The sequence below is a fragment of the Lipotes vexillifer genome, unplaced genomic scaffold (assembly GCF_000442215.2).
Source record: "Lipotes vexillifer unplaced genomic scaffold, Lipotes_vexillifer_v1.1 scaffold2106, whole genome shotgun sequence".
Lineage (NCBI taxonomy): Eukaryota > Metazoa > Chordata > Mammalia > Artiodactyla > Lipotidae > Lipotes > Lipotes vexillifer.
In genome coordinates, this window is record NW_006775310.1 from 316,412 (window position 1) to 323,567 (window position 7,156).

Here is a 7,156-nt window from a genome sequence, read left to right on the forward strand (position 1 = left end):
GTAATCAAAGAGAGGCAGACATGACAAATAGCATTCAACTGCCTGGAAATGAAGCATTCCACAAATTCAAATAAACATGGTCAATTATGCTTTCATTCCCGTTACGTTTAGTCATAAAAACATAAGCTTAAAGAACCCAAATCTATGAGTTCAACAGAAACTTCCAATTAAGGAAAGATTTCATACCAGCAATTTCTGGTCTGATTACCCACAAGCTTAGCCTCTGTCCTCCTGTGGTACCTTGTTTTTAATTTTAGCTCTCAAGGAGTTCTTTCACAGATATTTAGGAACTTGGATTACTTGGAAATTTGGAAGTCTACCCACTACCTTATTAAGAGAAATGTTTAGCAAGAGCTAAGTTAATATCAAAGAGCTTCGTGGAAAGATCCACCCACAGGATAAAACTACACCTGCCAAACTGCCTAAATCTACCACATGCCTAGCAATAAAGGTCGGATATGACAACAGCATAAGCTTATCTCCAAATCAAGACACATGGAAATATATAACACTGCAAATCACTTTTTTTGGGGGGGGGCAGTGTTTGAATTAAGGTTCACAGTTTTAAAGAAGCACTTATTGTACCACACTCTACCTACCTCGTAGAATGCAAGGCAAAGGGTATAGTTTTACAGGTGTCTTCTGTTCTTCAGAGGAATGGCAAGACACAAAGGCCAAACAAATGTTCAGCTTTTCAAAAGAGAATAGACAGTGGTTTCAAGTCAGTGGAGCATATTTAGACCCTGATTCCCTCAGTAGGATGCTCCCTAAGAACTATGAAGACTTTGAGGTCTCTGCTACCACTATATCTGCATATAAGTCAGGTCCTAATAATACTTGATGCCATTTGAGAAGTGTGCTTTATTTTATTGAATTCTATCCTTCCAGTCATACATACAAATATATTCTCACAATTACCAAGTCTGCTTTTCTGCACCAATTTCTAGGCTTAGCCAGCAGGCCCCAAAATTAATATTTTAGAGAAAGAACAAATGTTAAGTGCATGTAAAAATTCAATAAAATCTGCAAGGTTATGTTTTTATTCTACATCAACTACTTAGGTTTCCTGGAGAACTAAGTCTATTTATTTCACCTAACATTCTATATTTCTAAAAACATTATAAGGAGCTATGAAGAGCCAAAATTTGAAACAGAAACTAAAGTTTAGAAGCATTTTATTTATTTATTTATTTATTTATTTATCTGGCTGCATCATGCGGCATGTGGGATCTTATTTCCCCGACCAGGGATCGAACTTGTGTCCCTTGCAGCGGAAGTGCAGAGGTTTAACCACTGGACCGCCAGGGAAGTCCCCAGAAGCATTTTCAAATTACCTGTTTTCACCCATAAGAAATGACAGCACAGACAAGAAAACAGCAAAATTTAACCCACTGTCACACATATGCCACGACCAGATCATAATTATATCTCATGCCACTGGACTTCAAGAGGACTATATCTGAATGTTTCATTTGAAGAACCAAACGGATTGGTGTAATGCTATGTTAAACTTAAAGGATAAATAAAGTAAGGACAGAATAGCAAAGAAGCAGACAGACTCACTGTGTTTACTGTTAAAGCAATCAAGTGATTCAAGCTCTTAAAAACAGAATTCTCTGTGAGTTAAATATTATCTCTCTGGGGGAAGGGAATTTAACAACGACAATACCATAACCTAAGAATTTGAATCCCAGAAGCTAAGGTACTACGGTGCTGCGTTATAACAAAAATTAAGCAGACCTGACTTTCTTTCCTATAAATTACAGCATCTCTCTTCTTCCTACATCTTTTAAGTACTTCTCATGCCTCTATGGAATGGGGACCAAAAGAGGGACTCTCTTTTAGAATGAAAAAACCATTTAAGAACATACACCCTGCTCACATGTAATATTAAGTAGTTGCTCATATAATTTCTGCCCTGAACAAGCTTAATTATTATCTGCTTTAGGAAATGAAAAAATGATTCAAATCTAGGACAAAATGCCTCCCTAAGAAACCTTAGGTTAACCTTATCGAGACCCACATGACCCAAAAAATTGGTTTTGTACTGCAATCCCTCTCCCATTCCTCATTTTCCCCTTTTTTCATTTTTAAAAATTTTTTCATAAATTTCTTTATTTTTGGCTGCGTTGGGTCTTCATTGCTGCGCGCAAGCTTTCTTTAGCTGCGGTGAGTAGGGGCTACTCTTTGTAGCGGTGCGTGGGCTTCTCATTGCGGTGGCTTCTCTTGCTGCGGAGCACGGGCTCTAGGCGCGTGGGCTTTAGTAGTTGTGGCTCTTGGGCTCTACAGCGCAGGCTCAGTAGTTGTGGCACAGGGGCTTAGTTGCTCCGAGGCATGTGGGATCTTCCCTGACCAGGGCTCAAACCTGTGTCCCCTGCATTGGCAGGCGGATTCATAACCACTGCGCCACCAGGGAAGCCCTCCCTTTTTTTTTTTTGCGTTACGCGGGCCTCTCACTGTTGTGGCCTCTCCCGTTGCAGAGCACAGGCTCCGGACGCGCAGGCTCAGCGGCCATGGCTCACGGGCCTAGCCTAGCCGCTCCGCGGCATGTGGGATCTTCCCGGACCAGGGCACGAACCCGTGTCCCCTGCATCGGCAGGCAGACTCTCAACCACTGCGCCACCAGGGAAGCCCTCCCCTTTAAAAAAAATTTTTTTTTAATTAATTTGTTTGTTTGCCTGCGTTGGGCCTTAGTTGCGGCATGCGAGATCTAGTTCCCTAACCCGGTATCTAGTTCCCTAACCAGAGATCGAACCCAGGTCCCCTGCATTGGGTGCATGGAGTCCTAACCGCTGGACCACCAGGGAACTCCCACTCATTTCCCTTTTTGAAACAGTAAGCTTAAGGCAGGGGTTGCTCCATCCATTTAAAACTGGAGACCAGGAATCCCCTGGTGGTCAGTGGTTAGGACTCTGCATTTTCACTGCCAAGGGCCTGGGGTTCAATCCCTGGTCAGGGAACTAAGATCCTGCAAGCCACGCAGCACAGCCAAAAAATAGAAAAGGAAAGAGAGAGAGAGGGAGGGGGGGGGGAGAGAGAAAGAGAGAGAAAAAGGAAGGAAGGAAGGAAGGAAAGGGTCCCAGTCACTGAGCCCCAGCCAAGGACTCAGCAGCCTCCCCTGAAGCCCCCTCGCTTCCTGACGCTCCATCCCCACAACCCGCCGTCTTCTGTCTTACGCAGGTGCAGGCCGTTTCCACCAAGGAAAAGGAATCACATGGTATGTCCACTATCCAGAATCTCCACTCTTTCGACCCCTTTGCTGATGCCAGTACGGGTGATGATCTGCTTCCTGCTGTCGCTGAGGATTATAGCCATTTAAGAATTCAACAGAGAAATGGGAGGAAGACCCTTACTACTGTCCAAGGGATAGCTGATGATTACGATTAAAAGAAACTAGTGAAGGCGTTTCAGAAGAAATTTGCCTGCGATGGAACTGTAATTGAGCGTCCAGAATATGGAGAAGTAATTCAGCTACAGGGTGACCAGCGCAAGAACATATGCCAGTTCCTCGTAGAGATTGGACTGGCTAAGGACGATCAGCTGAAGGTTCATGGGTTATAAGTGCTCCTGGCTCACTGAAGCTTAAGTGAGGATTTCCTTGCAATGAGTAGAATTTTCCTCCTGTCTCTTGTCACAAGTTTAAAAACCTCACAGCTTGTGTAATGTAACTATTTGGGGTCTGTTTTTAACTTGGACTAGTGTAACTCCTTCATGCAATAAACTGAAAAGAGCCATGCTGTGTAGTCTTGAAGTCCTTCATTTAAACAGAGATCAAGCAGTAGGCACCTGGCAGTGTCTGGCCTGAAACAAAGCAATAACAGTGATGTTTCATCCAAGTCCAGAGCCCCAAGATCACAGGCGGCTATGTCTGGCCAGAAGCTCCTCAGCAATCCCTCTACAGAGTTCCCTGCCCTAAGAGAATGTCGCCACCTGAACAGCCCTCGGTGAAGCTGAGAGTGGAGGATGGGGTGAGGCAGCGATGGCAGCTGTACTGCTAGAGGGAGTCTTTGATCATCAGGGGAAAGATCCCCTGGTGTCTCCAACGTGACCAGGTGGGCAGAGCTTAGAGCAACCACCTTCATTCTATTGAGGTGATGGGACATCTGGCTTGCCACCAAGGTCTTTTTGACCAGACATATCCTAGCTGATCGACGTCCAAACTAGAATGTGAGGCCAACCTTCTATCAGAGTTAAACTTTTGACAAGGGAACAAATTTCAAACCGATGTATCAGTCATGTAGCTGTAGCGCTCGCAGCTTACTAGCAACAGCTGCCCGATGCCATGTGAAGTAACAAACTGTGTTTTTTTTTCCTTCAGTTTTAATGTTATGTAATGTATTTAAACCCTTATTTAAATAAAACTTTTCAGAAACAAAAAAAAAAGAAGAAAAGAAGAAAGAAAGAAAAAAGAGGTAAAAACGGAGGCCAAGTAATGGAAAAGAAAAGAATCCACAGCTGCTAGTGTGTGTGTGTGCGTGTGTGCGTGTGTGTGTGTAGATTTCTTAGAAGAGATGGCCACAGAAAAACATCACTATTTTTATTAAAAAAGGAGTTATAGCTGAAATGTGATCTCCTACAGTCTGCCAAAAGAGATGACTGTGAGCACACCACAATAGTCTAATAATTAATGGCACTATTTCTATTTATTTGGCTGCATTGGGTCTTCGTTGCTGCACGCGGGCTTTCTTTAGTTGCGTCAAGTGGGGGCTACTCTTCGTTGCGGTGTGCGGGCTTCTCATTGCGGTGGCTTCTTGGTGCAGAGCACAGGCTCTAGGCACGCGGGCTTCAGTAGTTGTGGCACGTGGGCTCAGTAGTTGTGCCTTGTGGGCTCCAGAGCGCAGGCTCAGTAGTTGTGGCACACGGGCTTAGTTGCTCCATGGCATGTGGGATCTTCCCGGACCAGGACTTAAACCCGTGTCCCTGCATTAGCAGGTGGATTCTTAACCACTGCGCCACCAGGGAAGCCCCACTATTTCTAATTTTACTCAAGTGCTTTATTTGGCCAGAGCAGTACACACATGTACATGAAAATGTCACTGCGTTTTAACCAATCATAATGTATAACAAGCCATGCTTCCTCCTTTTACAATTTAAGTGGTATTTGAATCTCATGTGACCATGAGCCAATATTTATTTTGCTTGGCTTTTTAATGGGTTTTCGGTGTCTCAAAAAGTTTATTTGGCAGTTGGCCAATTCCCACAAAGTGAATGAGGAAGATGAAACATACTGTTTGGAACAGATAGGTTTGATTAAAATAAACACCTGAAACACAGCCATAAGATGGGTTTTCATAGCATCTGGACATTAACAACAGCTATCACTTCAAAGATTACATATAAAAAAAAAAAGCAAACAAACAAAAAACTCAGCATTTACTAGAACAGATTTGGAGAAATGGGTCCATTCACCTTAGGCAAAGGAAGTGGCACACAAAAAATACTTTAAATTTTACTAGATCTGTTATTTAGTTACTTATATACACAAAACACTATTTATATTCCAGTTAAGTACTAAGCTAAGAGCTTTTCATTACATTCACCTATACATTGAGAAGAAACTCCAAAATATGCTATTATGGTCAAGAAGTTTAAAAATAAGTCTTCATCTAAATAACTCCTGCAACTCAATAAAATTAAGAACCCAATAAAAAGTGGGCAAAATATTTGAACAGAGGGCTTCCCTGGTGGCGCAGTGGTTAAGAATCCACCTGCCAATGCAGGGGACACAGGTTCGAGCCCTGGTCTGGGAAGATCCCACATGCCGCGGAGCAACTAAGCCCGTGTGCCACAACTACTGAGCCTGCGCTCTAAAGCCCACGAGCCACAACTACCGAAGCCCACGCGCCGAGAGCCTGTGCTCCGCAACAAGAGAAGCCACCGCAATGAGAAGCCCGTGCGCTGCAACAGAGTAGCCCCCACTCGCGGCAACTAGAGAAAGCCTGCGCACAGCAACGAAGACCCAACACAGCCATAAATTTAAAAAATAATAAAAAATAAAAATTTGAACAGATACTTCACCAAAAAAGATACAGAAATGGCAGATAAGCACAAAAAAAGATGCTCAACATCATTAGTCATTAAGGAAATGCAAATTAAAACCACATTGACATAACTATTATACAACCACAAGAATGGCTAATATTAAAAAGAGTTATAATACTAATTGCTGGTAAGGATGTGGAACAACTGGAATCCTCATACATTGCTGGTGGGAATGCAAAGTGGTACAGCCACTTTGCAACATTATTTTTTTTACTTTATTTTTATTATGATGATTTTTTTGGCCGTACTGTATGGCTTGTGGGATCTTAGTTCCCAGACCAGGGATCAAACCCGCATCCTCAGTAATGAAAGTGCGGAGTCTTAACGACTGAACTTGGCTGTACTGGGGAATTCCCTGGTACAGCCTCTTTGGAAAAGTTTGCCAGGTTTTTTTTTTTATTATTATTCTTTTTAATTTTTTTGGTTGCGTCGGGTCTTAGTTGCGGCACGCGGGATCTTTTGTTGCAGCATGCGGGCTTCTCTCCAGTTTCTCTCTAGTTGTGGTCCGCAGGCTCCAGAGCACATGGCCTCTCTAGTATTGGTGCATGGGCTCAGTAGTTGCAGCGTGTGGGCTTAGTTGCCCTGTGGCAAGTGGGATCTTAGATCCCCGACCAGGGATCGAACCCGCATCCCCTGCACTGGAAGGCGGATTCTTAACCACTGGACCACCAGGGAAGTCCCGCCAGTTTTTTTTTTTAAATAAAGTAAAATATATACTTACCGTAAAACCTGGCACACAATTTCTAATTATTTATCCAAGGGAAATGAAAACATATGTACATAAAGACCTGCACACAAATGTGCAGAGCATCTTTATTTGTAATAGCCAAAAAGTGGAAATAACACAAATATCTATGGATTGGTGAATGTATACAAAGTGCAGTGTATACATACAATGGAATACTACTCAGCAATAAAAAGGAACAAACAGTTCCTGTATATGCAAAATATATCGCAAAAGCATTATGCTAAGTGAAAGAATTCAGACATAAAAAACTTCATACTTTATGATTCCACTTACATGACATTCTACTAGAATGTTTCTAGAAAGGGATTAAATGGAAAGAAGCATAAAGGAGATTTTTTTTTTTTTTTTTTTTTTTTTTTTTTTTTT

The 7,156-nt window shown here is 42.5% G+C and overlaps 1 pseudogene; it reads left to right on the forward strand.

Moving 5' to 3' along the window:
• The first annotated feature begins 3,219 nt into the window (after positions 1-3,219).
• LOC103079736 (eukaryotic translation initiation factor 1 pseudogene) lies at positions 3,220-3,561 on the forward strand (annotated as a pseudogene).
• The last annotated feature ends 3,595 nt before the right edge of the window (positions 3,562-7,156 follow it).